The sequence below is a fragment of the Scyliorhinus torazame genome, chromosome 9, assembly GCF_047496885.1.
Source record: "Scyliorhinus torazame isolate Kashiwa2021f chromosome 9, sScyTor2.1, whole genome shotgun sequence".
NCBI classification, from domain to species: Eukaryota; Metazoa; Chordata; class Chondrichthyes; order Carcharhiniformes; family Scyliorhinidae; genus Scyliorhinus; species Scyliorhinus torazame.
The window spans coordinates 109,925,677-109,943,556 of NC_092715.1; the positions used below are offsets into that span (position 1 = coordinate 109,925,677).

The 17,880-nt window shown below is 50.3% G+C and overlaps 1 protein-coding gene across 1 annotated transcript in view; it reads left to right on the plus strand.

The window, feature by feature from the left end:
- Nucleotides 1-17,880, plus strand: part of LOC140430017 (calcium and integrin-binding protein 1-like) — a 116,583-nt gene that overhangs the window by 22,259 nt on the left and 76,444 nt on the right. The gene's annotated exons all lie outside the window — the stretch shown is intronic.

Here is a 17,880-nt window from a genome sequence, read left to right on the forward strand (position 1 = left end):
TTGGTGCCGAAACGATCTCAACCTATTCTCAAACTTTAAATGGGTAAGAAACCCGACTCGTTGGCTCAGAGCCGGGCGTGGAATGCGAGTGCTTACTTTTGGTAAGCAGAACTGGCGCTGCGGGGTGAGCCCTCACCAGTCTCCACCTGTCCCATCTCTTTGAACAGAAAATCAGTTTTTTGTAGCATTCTGCTGCATGAGTAACCCAAAACAGACTTTCCCACTGTTTCTCCCAGCAGCAGCTGTTTCTGCCTCCCTCTCTGCGGGCTGGATTCTCCGCCGGTAGGATGCTCCGTTTTGCCGGCAGCCCGGGGTTTCCCAACGGGGTGGGGCTGCCCCACAATGGGAAACCCCATTGACCGGCCAGCGTAACGGAGCATCCTGCTGGCGGGGTGAAATAGAAATGTGGCGTGGTGGGGTGGGAGAATCCAGTCCTGTATCTTTGAGTCCAGAAAGACCAGCAGACCTTCTTTTGTGTCAACGTGCGAAAATTGTTTTCAGCGCATGGACATATCTCCGGGCAGAGTTTAGTATGATTTCACAGTGCGGCACGGTGGCGCAGTGCTTAGCACTGCTGCCTCACGGCACTGAGGACCTAGGTTCAATCCTGGTCCTGGGTTACTGTCCACGTGGAGTTTGCACATTCTCCTTCTCCCCTTGTTTGCGTGGGCCTGACCCCCACAACCCGGAGAAGTGCAGGGTAAGCCATGTTAAATTGCCTCCTAATTGGAAAAAGAAAAAAAAAAGTAGATTTCACCATCCCCCTATTAAAGTAATTCTATTTAACCTCAAATTAAAGGAAACATTTGAAAACATAACTGTCTTATGAAGTCTCTCATTCATAAAAATTGAAAGTAAAGATCTACCCGCATCACCAAGTGTTACTTTAAGGCCCAAATCGCCCTATCTCTGGAGGTCAGAATACCCCAGAATACTGAAGGAGGCTAGAGAGGAAATTGCTGAGGCCTTGACAGAAATCTTTGGATCCTCACTGTCTTCAGCTGATGTCCCGGAGGACTGGAGAATAGCCAATGTTGTTCCTTTGTTTAAGAAGGGTAGCAAGGATAATCCATAGAACTACAGGCCGGTGAGCCATACGTCAGTGGTAGGGAAATTACTGGAGAGAATTCTTTGAGACAGGATCTACTCCCATTTGGAAGCAAATGGACGTATTAGCGAGAGGCAGCAAGGTTTTGTGAAGGGGAGGTTGTGTCTCACTAACTTGATAGAGTTTTTCGAGGAGGTCACTAAGATGATTGATGCAGGTCGGGCAGTGGATATTGTTTATATGGACTTCAGTAAGGCCTTTGACAAGGTCCCTCATGGTAGACTGGTACAAAAGGTGAAGTCACACGGGGTCAGGGGTGAGCTGGCAAGATTGATACAGAACTGGGAGGTCATAGAAGGCAGAGATAGCAATGGAAGGGTGCTTTTCTAATTGGAGGGCTATGACTAGTGGTGTTCCGCAGGGATCAGTGCTGGGACCTTTGCTGTTCGTAGTACATATAAATGATTTGGAGGAAAATGTAACTGGTCTGATTAGCAAGTTTGCAGACGACACAAAGGTTGGTGGAATTGCGGATAGCGATGAGGACTGTCAGAGGATACAGCAGGATTTAGATTGTTTGGAGACTTGGGCGGAGAGATGGCAGATGGAGTCTAATCCGGACAAATGTGAGGTAAAACATTTTGGAAGGTCTAATGCAGGTAGGGAATATACAGTGAATGGTAGAACCCTCAAGAGTATTGACAGTCAGAGAGATCTAGGTGTACAGGTCCACAGGTCACTGAAAGGGGCAACACAGGTGGAGAAGGTAGTCAAGAAGGCATACGGCATGCTTGCCTTCATTGGCCGGGGCATTGAATATAAGAATTGGCAAGTCATGTTGCAGCTGTATAGAACCTTAGTTAGGTCACACTTGGAGTATAGTGTTCAATTCTGGTCGCCACACTACCAGAAGGATGTGGAGGCTTTAGAGAGGGTGCAGAAGAGATTTACCAGGATGTTGCCTGGTATGGAGAGCATTAGCTATGAGGGGAGGTTGAATAAACTCGGTTTGTTCTCAAGGAGGTTGAGGGGCCACCTGATAGAGGTCTACAAAATTATGAGGGGCATAGACAGAGTGGATAGTCAGAGGCTTTATCCCAGGGTAGAGGGGTCAATTACTATGGGGCATAGGTTTAAGGTGCAAGGGGCAAGGTTCAGAGGAGATGTACGAGGCAAGTTTTTTACACAGAGGGTCGTGGGTGCCTGGAACTCGCTGCCGGAGGAGGTGGTGGAAGCAGGGACAATAGTGATATGTAAGGGGCATCTTGACAAATACATGAATAGGATGGGAAAAGAGGGATACGGACCCAGGAAGTGGAGAAGATTTTAGTTTAGACGGGCAGCATGGTCGGCACAGGCTTCGAGAGCCGAAGGGCCTGTTCCTGTGCTGTACTTTTCTTTGTTCTTTGTTTTTTGTTCATACCCTGGGCAGAAGATGCACTGGTGGACCCCTCGGAGAGAATTGCCCAGGAAGTGTAAACTTCCATTGGGCAGTTATCTGGAACCCTTCCAAAATCTGAGTTAAAATCAGGGACTTCGGGTTGTTCCAAATTACTGAGCAGAATAGTTACCCAGGAAAAGTTGGAAAGGTCAAAACCAGTTTGTAATTATACACTGACACCCCAACCATGAGCCACCCTACCCCCTCACTCGCTTACCTTACACACTTACCTTCTCTTACAACTTGTCAAAATGGTTTTTAAACAAAGGGGCATTTATACTTACTGGAATGAGGCAGCTAGTGCCGTAAAATGTGAGGGTGGCTTAAATTCCTCTGATGCTCCTGCACTACACTGAAGGACTCCAGGAGTAGCTCTGCTTCACATTTCCCAGCAGGTCCGAGTCAGACGTCTGTGAAGGAAATGTGGAGCTACAGTGTAAGGTAGGAAAATAGGAGCACAGTTGCAATCCAACAGTGATTAGCATTCCTTTCCCTGATATATTAGAGAATATAAGAAGGGCGCATTTATAACACAAATTTATTTTTAAAATTCATTTTTACAGGATGTGGCTTCACTGGCTACGCCAGCATTTGTTGCCCATCCCTAATTGCCCTTGAGGAGGTGGTGGTGAGCTGCCTTCTTGAACTATTGCTGTTCATGTGGTGTATGTATACCCACTGTGCTATTAGGGAGGGAGTTCCAGTATTTTGACCCAGCGACAATGAAGGAACGGCAATATATTTCGAAGTCAGGATGGTGAATGACTTGGAGGGGAGCCTCCAGCTGATGGTGTTCCCAGGTATCTGCTGCCCTTGTCCTTCTGGATGGTATGGTCATTGGTTTGGAAGGTGCTGCCTAAGGAGCCTTGATGAGTTCTTGCAGTGCAAGTTGTAGATGGTATAGACTCTTGGTGGTGGAGGAAGTGAATGTTTGTGTAAGGGGTAGCAATCAAGCGGGCTGCTTTGTCCTGGATGATGTCAAACTTCTTGAGTGTTGTTGGAGCTACACTTATCCAGGCAATTACACTCTTGTAGGTGGTGGACAGACTTTGGGGAGTCAGGAGGTGAGTTACTCATTGCAGGATTCCTGGTCTCTGACCTGCTCTTGTAGCCACAATAATTATATGGCTAGTCCAGTTCAGTTTCTGGTCAATACTAATCCCCACGATGTTGATAGTGGTGATTCGGCAATGGTAAATTTCTGGGGAAAGTGGATGTGGATAACACACCCGGGTAGTATAGTCATCGTCTATCAAGAGTCTCTGATCATCGGACTTCGGTGGCAGCCATGGTGAAGTAGGTCGCACATTTGATAGCTCCCGCCTGTAACGGACTTTTGGACCTTTTCCCCCCAGTTTTGTTCGGATTTTATGGGATAAATCGGTGAAGAGTGATCCAGTGAGGAGAAATCCCCCAACGGTATATGGAGAATTGGACCAGAAGTGGCCGTGTGAGACGACAAAGTCCTATAAGGGAGACGCAAGCAGAGCTGGTAACACGGGACAGCATGGCGGGGCAGCAGGGCCACGGGGAGACGACGCTGGTCGACGGAGCAGCTGGTGAAGTTTTTCGTGGATTGCTTCGCCAAGCTGAAGAAGGACACGCTGGATTAAGGCTTTGATTGATTAAATGGCTCAGAATCAGGAAACACACGGGAGAGCAATCCAGGAGGTGGAACAAAAGTTGTCCGAGCACGAGGAGTATATAACTGTGCTGGAAAACAAGGTGGGGATGATCGACCGCCAGAAAAGAATGCAGGAGAAGCTGGAGGACCTGGAGAATAGGTCCAGGAGGCAGAATCTCAGAATTGTCGGCCTCCCTGAAGGCAGTGAGGGATCGGATGCGAGGGCCTATGTGACGGACATGTTGGAGAAGTTGATGGGGGCTGGGGCGTTCCCTTGGCCCCTGGAATTGGACAGAGCGCACAGAGCCCTCTCGAGGAAGCCCAGAGTGAACGAGCTGCCGAGGGCCATGGTGGTACATTTTCACCGTTTCATGGTAAAGGAACACGTTTTGTGGTGGGCCAAGAAAGAACGGAGCAGCAAGTGGGAGAACTGTGAGTTGCGCATCTATCAGGACCTGGGAGTGGATTTGGCCAAGAGGCGAGCTGGGTTCAATCGGGCAAAACCAACCCTCTTTAAGAAGGAGGTGAAGTTCGGGATGCTGTACTCAGCCCGTCTGTGGGTCACACATGAGGAACGGGACTTCTACTTTGAAACGCCAAACGAAGTATGGACCTTTATTAAAGAAATTAAGCTGGAGGCGAATTAAAAGACACTTAAGCCTTGGAGAAGTACTGTGGCGGCGATTTATGGTGCTGGATTGTAAAAATTTAAGTAGCTCTATGTGAAATAATGGGCTGTGTGGATGGTTAAAGGTTGCTTTGTCTTGCAGGGACCTTGTGAGAGGGGGGGATGGGCTCTTTTTTATTTTTCTAAAGTGACTGTTTCTTCACTGTTTTTTCTGATGTTTGTTTACTGGGGAATGTGATGCTTTTAAAATGTTTATTCATGTGGGGGAGAGTGGAGAAAACAATAGGGAGACAGACTGCTTGGTGCCAGGGGCGGGAGCTACCGAGTCAGCATGGGTCAGCTGACTCTTGGAAGCGCAGTGGGGGGTGAGCAGGTGTTAAGTTGGAGCTTGACTTGGGGGATTGGGTTTATCGTGTTGTTGCTAGGGGGGAGGGAGGGGGAGCTGCTTTGCTGACAGGGGAGGAACTGGTACTAGGGGAGGTCGGGAACGGCGGCAGTGTGACTGGGGACTCGAGGAAGCGGAGGGCGCGAGCTCGAGGCTGGCCCAAAAAGTGTGATGGCTAGTCGGCAGCAGGGGGGTGGCGGGGGGTGGGGGGGTGGGGTGGGGGGGGGGGGGTGGTGGTACATAATGGTGAGTGGGAAGCTGGAGTGGGTGCAAGAGGTACTTGTGAACATACATACATACATGCTCCGAACTGGGACGACGTGGAATTTATGAGGCGGGTGTTAGGTAAGATCCCAGACTTAGAATCACTTAACCTGATCATGGGAGGGGACTTCAATACAGTCATTGATCCGGAAGTGGACCGGTCAAAATCTAGGACAGGGAGGAGGACGGCTGCGGCAAAGGAATTGAAGGGCTTTATGGAACAGATGGGGGGAGTAGACCCATGGAGGTTTGCACAGCCGAGGACGAAGGAGTGTTCCTTTTTTTCACATTTCCGCAAGGTATACTCTCGCATCGACTTTTTTGTCCTGAGCAGGGCGCTAATACCGAAGGTGGTGGATACTGAGTACTCAGCAATTGCAGTGTCAGACCATGCCCCACATTGGGTGGATCTACAGGTTAGTGTGGAGAGAGGGCAACGCCCACTGTGGAGACTGGATGTGGGGTTGCTAGCGGATGAAGCGATCTGTGGGCGGGTTAACAAGTCCATCCAGAACTATCTGGAAACAATTGATACGGGGGAGGTCTCTGCAGCGACGGTCTGGGAAGCTTTGAAGGCAGTAGTCAGAGGGGAATTAATCTCGATACGGGCCCACAGAGAAAAGGCGGAACGGGCTGAGAGGGACAGGTTAGTTGAGGAGATACTCCAGGTGGACAGGAGATACACGGAGGCCCTGGATCCGAGGCTACTGAGGGAGCGGCGGAGGTTACAGGTGGAGTTTGGGCTGTTGACCACAGGGAAAGCAGTGGAACAGTTGAGGAAGGCAAGGAGGACGATCTATGAGTACAGGGAAAAGGCAAGCAGAATGTTGGCACACCAGCTCAGGAAAAGAGAGGCGGCCAGGGAGATAGGTAAAATAAAGAGTAGAGACGGTTAAACTGTCCTGGACCCAGCGGGGGTGAACGAAGTGTTTAAGGACTTTTATAGTAAATTGTATGAGTCGGAGCCCCCGGCTGGGGTGGAGGAGATGAGGCAGTTTCTGGATCAGTTGAAGGTGGAGGAGGCTGGGAGCCCCAATTGAGATTGAGGAAATAATCAAGAGGCTGGAGGGTATGCAGTCGGGCAAGGCCCCGGGGCCTGACGGCTACCCAGTGGAATTCTATAAGAAGTTTTCAGAGATATTGAGCCCACTGTTGGTGAGGACAATTAACGAAGCAAGAGAGAAGGGAATCCTCCCCCCAACAATGTCGCAGACCACGATTTCATTGATCCTGAAATGGGAGAAGTATCTGGAGCAATGCTGGTCATACAGGCCGATTTCTCTACTGAATGTGGATGCCAAACTGCTGGCTAAGATACTGGCCACAAGGATAGAGGACTGTGTCCTGGGGGTGATAGGGGAAGACCAGACGGGATTTGTTAAGGGCAGGCAACTCAAGGCCAATGTTCGAAGGCTCCTAAATGTTATTATGATGCCCTCAGAAGGAGAGGCGGCGGAGGTGGTGGTAGCGATGGATGCGGAGAAGGCTTTTGAGCAGGTGGAGTGGAATTACCTGTGGGAGGCGCTGGGAAGGTTTGGGTTTGGTGAGGGCTTTATTGACTGAGTGCGTTGTTCTATCAGGCACTAGTAACGAGTGTGCATATGAACCGGCTGAGGCCGGGGTGTTTTAAACTACACCGAGGGACGAGGCAAGGGTGCCCCCTCTCCCCGTTACTTACTGTTTGCTCTGGACATAGTGCCATTGGCCATGGTGTTAAGAGCCTCTAGGAACTGGAAAGGGCTGGTTCGGGGCGGGTGGCGGGGGTGGGGGGCGGGGGGTGGGGGGGGTGGAGCACCGGGTCTCGGTCTACGCAGATCACCTGCTCTTGCACATTTCGGACCCGTTGGAGGGGATGGGGGAAGTAATGTGAATCTTGGGGGAATTTGGCAATTTTTCGGGGTATAAATTGAACATGGGGAAAAACGAGATGTTTGCGATCCAAGCAAGAGGGCAGGAGAAGAGACTGGGAGAGCTGCCGCTGAGAATGGTAGAGAAGAGTTTTCGATATCTGGGAATCCAGGTGGCCCGTGAATGGGAGGTACTACACAAGTTAAACCTATCCCAGTTGGTAGAACAAATGGAAGGGGACTTTAAGAAATGGGACATGCTCCCGCTATCACTGGCATGGAGGGTACAGACCGTGAAAATGACGGACCTCCCCAGATTTCTGTTTGCCTTTCAGTGCCTCCCCATCTTCATCCCTAAGGCCTTTTTCAAGCGGGTGTCACGAATGTGATATAAAATAGTTACTTTAGAGATATTAGTTAATGTAATGTAGAAATAAGCCACTTTGACTCCGGTTAGTTCAGAGACAAAGGATGTTAGACCGCATGGGGAAAGCAGGAAGAGGTGTGTCTACGAGAGTGATGCTGCATTGATAGGGGCCAGAGAAAGGGATTGGAAGTGAGCCAATCAGAAATGATCAAACAGGCCAGGAGGGATATAGGCTGACCTATGGGCGTCGAGTATGTGAAACTTGATACCATTTGAATTGATTTGCAGAGATCCCTTTGTCTCTTTGTTCATTCGCTTTCTGGGATGTAGGAGACTGGATGTCTCTTATGTTTCTGTGAAATGAATCAAGTTTGCAAGCTGACTAAAATAACTTCTTTTTACGTGCAAATCCATCTCGACTTTTATTGAGGCCAGGCTGATGGAGAAAGAAATTTGGGAATCAACAGGTGAATAAGATTATTTTGGGCTTTGTGTGGGCGGGTAAAACCCCGCGAGTGAAGAAAGTGTTGCTGGAGCGCAGTCGGGGGGAGGGTGGGTTGGCGCTGCCGAACTTTTGCAGTTACTACTGGGCGGCTAATATAGCCATGATCAGGAAGTGGGTAGTGTGGGAGGAGTCGGCATGGGAGCGGATGGAGGCGGCGTCATGTGAAGACACCAGTTTGGGAGCACTGATAACGGCACTTCTGCCGTTCTCGCTGGCCCAATACTCCACAGGTCTGGTGGCAGTGGCTGCTCTGAGGACCTGGGGGCAATGGAGGAGATATAAGAGAGTGGAGGGAGCATCGATTTGGACCCCGATTTGTAATAACCACAGGTTTGTACCAGATAGGCTAGATGGCAGGTTCCGGAGTTGGCAGAGGGCAGGAATTAGAAGGATGGGGGATCTATTTATAGATGGGAGCTTTCCCAGCTTGAAAGCTTTGGAGGATAAATTTGAATTGCCAGCAGGGAATGGTTTTAGGTATTTGCAGGTGCAAGACTTCCTGAGAAAACAGGTGCCGGCCTTTCTGCTGCTGCCGCCACAGGGGATACAGGTTGGGTAGTTTCCAGTACCTGGGTGGGAGAGGGGAAGGTATCGGATATTTACACCAGGAACTTTTGGAGGCGGAGGAAATCCCGGTGGAGGAGCTTAAGGGCAAGTGGGAGGATGAGCTAGGAGGTATGATTGAGGCAGGTCTATGGGCGGATGCCCTAAGCAGGGTTAATACCTCCTCATCATGTGCCAGGCTGAGCCTGATACAATTTAAGGTAGTCCACCGGGCACACATGACAGCGGCTAGGATGAGTAAGTTCTTCGAGTTGCGCGGGAAGCCCAGCAAATCATGTCCACATATTTTGGGCATACCCGAAGCTTAAAATTAAAATGAAATGAAATGAAATGAAAATCACTTATTGTCACAAGTCGGCTTCAAATGAAGTTACTGTGAAAAGCCCCTAGTCACCACATTCCGGCGCCTGTTCGGGGAGGCTGTTACAGGCTGTTAGATGGTTTCGGCAGGATTTTGCTGAGGCAATGTTCACGGTGCTAAAAACATGGGTGGTGCCGAGTCCGGAGGTAGCGATCTTTGGAGAGTCGGATGATCTGGGAGTTCAGAGGGCGAAAGAGGCCGACGTTCTGGCCTTTGCCTCCCTGGTAGCCCGGAGACGGATCTTGTTAATGTGGAGGGACTCGAAGCCCCCGAGTGTAGAGACCTGGGTTAGTGACATGGCTGGGTTTCTCAGTCTCGAGAAAATAAAGTTCTCCTTAAGAGGGTCAATATTAGGGTTCTCCCGGAGGTGGAAGCCGTTCGTCGACTTTCTCGGGGAAAATTAAAATGTCAGCAGATGCAGTATTCCAAGGGGGTGGAGGGAGGGGGGGGGGGATGTTTATTTTACCATGTTGATGTCATTGTTTATGTTACCGTTATAAAAGTTTTCAAATACCTCAATAAAATATTATTTTTTTTAAAAGTCTCTGATCATCTTCTAAATTTCTCATTGCCCAGTAATATTAATGCCAAGGAATTTAACTCTTGTAACAGAATCCAACTTGCATAATTCAAGTACTGTAGTATTTAGTTTAGTACCAGTTTTATTTCCTCTTATAATGGCCAGAAGACTCCCATTATTGAATCTCATAATTTGATGTGTCTACCAGTTAGTCTACCACTTGACTTTTCTATCACATAATGATGTTGAGTTTCACTGGATTTTATCCTGCAAATGTTTACATTGTGTTGGACTGACAAATGGTATAACATGGTTACATGTTACAGAGAACAAAATAAGTGGCAAACAAGTAACTTAATTAATGGGATGACAGAAGTGTAAAGTATCAACAAAGTGTTGACGGTGGAACAGGATTCGTGGAGTTCTACGACAGCATAACTGGCGCCACACCTGGACCAATTTAGCGGCTGTTAAGGGGCTAGCACCGGTGCCAAGATTCTAATGAGAAACGGTGCCGGATTCGCCGGGTCCGAGATTAACACTCAGGAGGCTGACAAGCTGCAACCACATATACACACCTCACTCCCAACACACACCAACCCAGCCAACAAGATGGCAGCAAGGAGAGCGGCCTCGAGATTCACAAATGCTGAGCTGGAGACCCTCCAGGACGCGGTGGAGGGGAGGCAGTTCACCCTGTGCCCCTGCCCTGGAAGGAGGCTGCCAGCCGCTGCCATTCGCTGTGTCTTGTGCAAGTGGCAGAGGCTGTGAGTGTCATCAGCAACACTGTCCGGACTGGCCAGCAGTGCCGGAAAAAACTGCACAACCTCCTCAGGATGGCCAGGATGAGTAGGCAGCAGTGTGCCCCTGGCACTAATCTGCATCTCGCACACCCTTAACCCCCCCGCTAAACCCTCCACAACCCGGAAGGCAGCTGAATCCCCACCCTGCACAACATGCCTGCACCCATACTGCCAGCCATGACCGGGTGCCCTGGCCACTGAGGCCACCAGCAACCCACCCCCAAGGGCTGCATGCATCGGATTGTCTAACGCTGTCATTTTCTGTTTCCTGCAGGAGAAGGCCACTCATAGCTGTGGGGAAAACTGGAGGGCGACCGCCAGACCTGCGGCCCCTGACCGTGGCAGAGCAAAGGGCCCTGATGTGGTCGGCGGCCTTGGAAAGAGAGGTCACCGGAGTGTGGATCGGTCGTGGATGAGGAAGTGAGACCCCGCTGAGTTGTGATTTCCCGTGGCATGTGTGTCGACCGCCTCCCCCCCCACAAGACCCTCGCACCACCCTCACCCTCACCGCCCCCCCCACACAACTCACCCCCTCACCCACCCTCACCCCCATCCTCACCCTCACCACCCCACACCCTCACCCCCAAACCACCCTCACCACCCCCCCACACAACTCACCCCCTCACCCCGACCCTCACCCCCATCCTTACCCTCACCCCCCACCCCCTCACCCCCAAACCACCCTCACCCTCACCACCCCCCCACACCACCCACCCCCTCACCCCCATCCTCACCCCAAACTACCCTCACCACACCCCCACACCACACCCCCACACCACTCTAACCCTCACCCCCACCCTCACCCTCACCCCCATCCTCACCATCACCCCCAAACAACCCACCCCCACACAAGACCCTTACACCACCCTCACCCTCACCCCATCCTCACCCTCACCAAAACCCCACCACTCACATCCTCACCCCCACCCTCACCCTTACTCCCAAACCACCCTCACCCCCCCACACCCCTCATCCCCAAACCACCCTCACCACCACCCCCACACTACTCACACCCTCACCCCCATCCTCACCCCCAAACCACCCTCACCATTCCCCACACCACTCACCCCTTCACCCCCACCCTCGCCCCCACCTCACACCACTCACCCCCTCACCTCCATCCTCACCCTCACCACCACATCCACACCACTCACACCCTCACCCCATCCTCACCCTTACCCCCAAACCACCCTCACCACACCCCCACACCACTCTCACCTTCACCCCCACCCTCACCACACCCTCACACCACCCTCACCCCCGCCCTCACCACACCCTCACACCACCCTCACCCTCACCCCCATCCTCACCCCCAAACCACCCTCACCACACTCCCAACCACTCACCCCCTCACCCCCATCCTCACCCGCAAACCACCCTCACCACACCCCCCACACCACTCACACCCTCACCTTCACCCCCACCCCCACACCACCAACACTGCCACCACCCCCACTCCTCCTGGCCCACGGTCTAATCATGCGTCTTGTCCTGTGCCTTGCAGGACCTGCTGGTGATGGTGCGGGTCCGTCCGGTGTCCCCGCCCCCAGCCAGTGCCACAGCCGCACCCCCCCTGTGCCGACCAGCAATGAGGAGAGCAGCTCAGACAGCAGCCATCAACCCGAGACTCAGGAGACCCCGGAGCTCGAGTCCGATGTTGACACAGATTTCCCGTCACAGCTGTCTCCAACACCTTGCACCTTCCCAGACACTCACCACATTTGGGCACTTTGGGGAAGAGGCTCCCGGGACACTCTCTGGCGCTCACCACACAGTTGATCCGATACAGCAGGTGGAGGTAGGAGCACCCGAGGGGGCAGATGGTTGGAGGGCAGGTCGATCCCAGGGACCAGCTGCAGTCCAGATGGGCTTCGGGCTTCTGGAATGGATAGTCCCATCGATCGTGGAGATGCAATCGCAGAGCCAGGGACTACATGAGTGGTTGTCGATGAGCATCTGCAGGCGCAGGTGGAGGAGTCCAACCATGTGCAGGAGCAGGAAATGGTGCCAACCATGTGTGACAACCAGGCCAACACCACACGGGTTGCGTCCGCGGTGAAGGCATTGAGGGTGACGGTTTTGGCTATGGATCAGCATGTCCATGGCCTGGGGCATTCTGTGACAGTGTTGCCACCTCACAGGCAGCCATGTCCCAGAGCCACCTGGACATCGCAGTGGCGCTTCTGAACGTGGCCCACTCACAGCAGGCCATGTCTGGGATCATTGGTGGCATTGCCCAGGTGCTGGCCAACATGGCGCAGACACAGAGGGAGATGGCCCAGTCACTGGCTGATGTGACACAGACCCAGAAGGTGGTGGCACAGTCAGTGGGTGATGTGGCGCAGCCCTAGACGGAGATGGTCCACTCCCTGTGCTCCATGGACACGAGCAGTCAGACCCAGATCAAGACTAGACCGGGCCTCCAGGACTGACAGCGCCAGATGGTGGGGGAGCCTCAGGGAATAACTCCGCTCACACCCCGTCCCATGGAGTAGCCCGGGGGCCATCGGGCACCCGGGGGCCATCGGGCACCCGAGGGAGGAAGAGGAGCTGAGACCACCACAACCATCTTCCTTTATGCCAGGTATAGCGGTGAGTTTATCCCCTGATCCCCATTGACTTCAGTTTAGCTAGGGCTCCTTGATGCTATACTTGGTCAAATGCTGCTTTGATGTGAAGGGCAGTCACTCTCACCTCACCTCTGGAGTTTGGCTCTTTTGTCCATGTTTGAACCAAGGCTGTAATGAGGTAAGGAGCTGAGTGACCCTGACGGAACCCAAAACTGAACATCCGTGAGCAGATTATTGCTGAGTAAGTGCCGCTTGATAGCACTGTTGATGACTCTTTCCACCACTTTGTTGATTATGGCGAGTAGACTGCGAGGGCGGTAATTGGCTGGGTTGGATTTGTCCTGTTTCTTGTGTACAGGGTACACCTGAGCAATTTTCCACATTGCCAGGTAAATGCCAGTGTTGTAGCTGTCCTGGAACAGCTTGGCTAGGGACCCGCCAAGTTCTGGAGCACAAGTCTTCAGTACTATTGCCGGAATATTGTCAGGGTAATAGCCTTTGCAGTATCCATTGCCTTCAGCTGTTTCTTGATATCACGTGAAGTAAATCGTATTAGCTGAAGACTGGCATCAGGGATGCTGGGGTCCTCCGGAGGAGACCGAGATGGATCATCCATTCGGGACTTCTGGTTGAAGAATTGCTTCAGCCGTGGCTTTTGCACATATGTGCTGGGCTCCTCCTTCATTGGGGATGGGGATATATGGGGAGCCTCCTCCTCCAGTGAGTTGCTTAGTTGTCCACCACCTTTCATAGCTGGATGTGGCAGGACCGCAGAGCTTAGACTTGATACGTTCTTTGTGGAATCACTCAGCTCTGTTTATTACTTGCTGCTTACGCTGTTTAGTACACAAGTAGTCATGTGTTGTAGCTTCAGCAGGTTGACACCTCATTTTTAGGTATGTCTGGTGTTGTTCCTGGCATGCTCACCTGTGCTCTTCACTTAACCAGGGTTGATCCCCTGGGCCTCCTCGAGTCAGGTGTCCTCGAAGAGTTGCGGCCTTTCAATCAGAAGGTTCCTCCAAGCAGGTTTCTCCTGAGCAAGGGTTTCCCAGGCCTTGACGTTTATGTTGCATTTTCTGAGGTAAACCAGGTGTCTCTTGTTTTGGAGCCTTCCTTAAGCTGGGCAAAGAAGATTTACTTTGTCAGTCAGCACTTGACATCCTGAGCATATGGTTGGCCCAGCAGAGTTGGATTTGGATGAGCAAGGCCACGATGTTGGTGCTCTTGGCTCCTTCAAGGAAGCTGATGTTAGTACGCCTGCCTCCCAGCTGATGCAGAGACTTCATCTCTGACAGCATTATAGGTGGCATCTGCACGCAGTCCAAGTTTCTGAGCCATATAAAAGAGTTGGGAGGCTGACTGCCTTGTACACTGGGACCTTGTTATCAGCACAGATGTCGTGGTCATCTAAGGCTCTCATCCTTAGGCGTCCGAAGGAGGCTCTTGCGGATTAGGTACGATGTTGGATCCCTGCATCGATGTCAGCCTTAGATGAGAGGTAGCTCCCCAGGTATGGGAAATATTCCACATTTGGGAGGTTCGTTGGTAAAGGACTTGAGTCTTCTTGAAATTAAGGCTGAGACCAATTCTTCAGTATGCTTCAACGATGGTGTCAACCGTGGATTAGAGATTCTCTTCTGAGAGAGAGGAGATGGCGATGCCATCTGGATACTGAAGTTCCATGAACGATGTCAGTGTTGTTTTCTTCTTAGATTTCAACCGGTTGAGGTTGAAAACCTTTCCGTCCATCCTATAGACGATGCCCACGCCACTGGGAAGCTTGTTCTTGACAAATTGAAGGATAGTGGCGATGAAGATGGAGAAAAGGGTGGGAGTGATGACACATCCCTGCTTGATTCTAGTCTTGATCTTGAAGTTTTGTCTTATTTCTGTCGGTGAGGATGTCGCCGACACCTTGTCGTGGAGGAATGGGCGGATGTTGATGAATTTCTCTGGAAAGCCAGCCTTTGACAGGGCCTTCCACAACACTTCCTGGTTGGCTGAGTCAAGATCCTTGGTCAAATCGATGAAGCCCATGTAGACTGGTTGATGTTGCTCCTGGCATTTCTCTTGAAGTTGTTGAGCTGTGCAAATCGTGTCCGCTGTTCCATGGTTTGGTCGGAAGCCACACAGGCTTTCCGAAGGGTTTCTTCAGAGACTAGGGGCAGCACGGTAGCACAGTGGGTAGCACAGTTGCTTCACAGCTCCAGGGTCCGAGGTTCGATTCCCGGCTTTGGTCACTCTCTGTGCGGATTCTGCATGTTCTCCCCATGTCCGCGTGGGTTTCCTCCCACAGTACAAAGATGTACAGGTTAGGTGGATTGGCCATGATAAATTGCCCTCAGTGTCCAAAAAGGTTAGGTGGGGTTACTGGGTTACCGGGATAGGGTAGAGGCATGGGCTGAAGTAGGGTGCTCTTTCCAAGGGCCGGAGCAGACTCGAATGGCCTCCTTCTGCACTGTAGATTCTATGATTCTATGACTGGGAGAAGGCAGCTAGCAAGGATTCAGGCGACGGTCTTCCCAGCAATGGAGAGTAGGGAGAGTTCTTGGTGGTTCCCACAGACCGCTTCATCTCCTTTCTTGAAGATGGTGGTGATGATGGCATCGCTGAGGTCAGCAGGAGTTGTGTACTATGCCCGAGAAGACAAAGCTGCGGGAGGAAGAACAATGAGGACAAGATGTGAGGTGAGTTTTGCACACTCACTCATTAATGCTTTGAGAGGTGGAGATGTGGAAAAGTCAGCACATACTAGTTATTTGTACTGATTAAGTCATAATAGTTAAAGATAAGTTCTGGTTTCCCCTCTTTTGTGACATATACTCTGAGGGAACCCTGACATGGGCCAAGTAGAAAAGGAAAGGTAGACAAGTCATTGCAGATGTCAGTCTTCCTGCATCCGCAGAAGCTGGACATGTAAACTTCGAAGGTTTTAATGGTTTGACTGTTGTGACAAATCTCATCAGCAGGGGTTAGAAATATCTAGATCCTAGCTCAGTTATCGCAACATTGTCTCTGACTCAAGCCTCACTCTGAATGCTTGAGCACATATGGAACTTCCATAGATTACTAAAGGAGTGCTGCACTTTTGGTAGGTGCATTCGTTCAGGACTGAGGCCCCATCTGCACTCTCAGGATGTTCGAAAAGAGCCTGTGACATTATTTGAAGAAGAGAAAGGGGAGTTCTCTTGATATTCTACCTAACATTAATTTCTCACTGAACATTACTGGACCAAACCTTCTATCATTTATCTAATTTCTCCACAAACTGATTACTGTATTTTTTATTACAACAGTGCCACAATTCAAATGTGAAACACCTTGGGATGTTCTGAGGTTGTAAAACATGCAACAGAAATACATTTTATTTCTACTTGATTTAAATACTTTAATAATCCATCTTTCATGAACTGAGTACCCAAGTGGAGGTCACTCTTTTAATATAGAATTCGGCCCACCGGAGGTGGAGAATCGCGGAGGCCCCGGAGAATACCGGATCAGGCCCGCTAATGATATGCCAAGTGTGTTTACTGTATTGCCGCCGCTGTTGTGGTGATGGAGAATTGCGATTTGGCATTAATTTGGCACCCATCGTAATTTTGGCGTCGGAACCTATTCTCCGTCCAATTGTGTTTCCCGATTCCGCCGTCAGCCAATGGAGAATCCCACCCAATTTCTTTGAATCAAAATGTGCCAGATGTTTTCAGAAACTTTAAAACTAAAGCAAATGTTTTTACCCTTCCCACCTCTTTAATTTACAAAATACATTTAGGGCTGAATTTTCTAGGCAATGAACAATGTAGTATAAAGGTTAATAGCTATTAAGCTCATAGATAATGTTGTTGATCAGTGATATCAAATTGTTTGTCTCTAGAATACAGAGAGAAATGCGTGCTCATCTTTCTCTATACATTGTTGTAATAATATGTGGAGGTGGTGGTGTTGTGGCATTGTCACTATGGTAATGCTCTGTGGACCCGGGTTGGAATCCAACTATGCAGATAGTGAAATTTGAAATCATTAAATGTCTAATGATAACCAATAACTATTGTCAAGTGAAATAAAATTCCACCTCGTTCATTGATGCCCCTTTAGGGAAGGAAATCTGGCCTACGTGGCACAGCAATGCCCTCTGAAATAGTCTAGCAAGCCACTTCATTCAATGGCAATTACGGATGGGCAATAAATGCCACCTCCCATAAATAAATAAAAAACCAAACGTTTGGAAGTAGTTACTGTTAAACACACCTGGGCTCTCATTTCAAGGTGGCAGTGTTAAACTAACTGAATCACTAAGACTGCCTGATGAAACTTGGCAGTGGCAGGGAAGTAAGAATACAGCCGTAGATGAACAACTGCTGCAAGAAGTCAGGTAGAAAAGTACCAACTGTCTCCCTATTCAGTTGACTAAAATAACAAGAATTTAATGGAAGTAAAAATACTTTACTAGGCCCTGTTGCTGAAAATTGGTCTCAGTGGATGTTTAATTGCTGCTCCAGAATACATCGCCACACTCTTCTGCTAGTCCTTGTGTTTGCCTGAGAACCCAAGCTCCCCCTCTCCACTACTATTTACATGCTGGGTGAAGCCCAGCCTTTGTCAGCCTACTTGCAGTGGAGGAAGGAGAGTAATCTAAATTGGATGGGTCAAAGGTGCAAATGTGCCAACCCAAATTTTCCTTTACGTACTTTCACTGCATTGCCAGTTATGGTTCGTTTGGTAGCACTATTACCTTTGAATCAGTAGACTGTGGGTTCAAGTTTCACTCTGGGACATAAGCATAAAATCAAAGGTGGCACTCTAGTACAGTAGTGAGGGAATGCTGCACTGCCAGAGATGCCACCTTTCAGATGAGATGTCAAACCAAAGCCCTATAGGACCACAGAGTTCCTACAGTGCAGAAGGAGGCCATTTGGCCCATTAAGTCCTCACCAACTCTCTGAAAGAGAACCC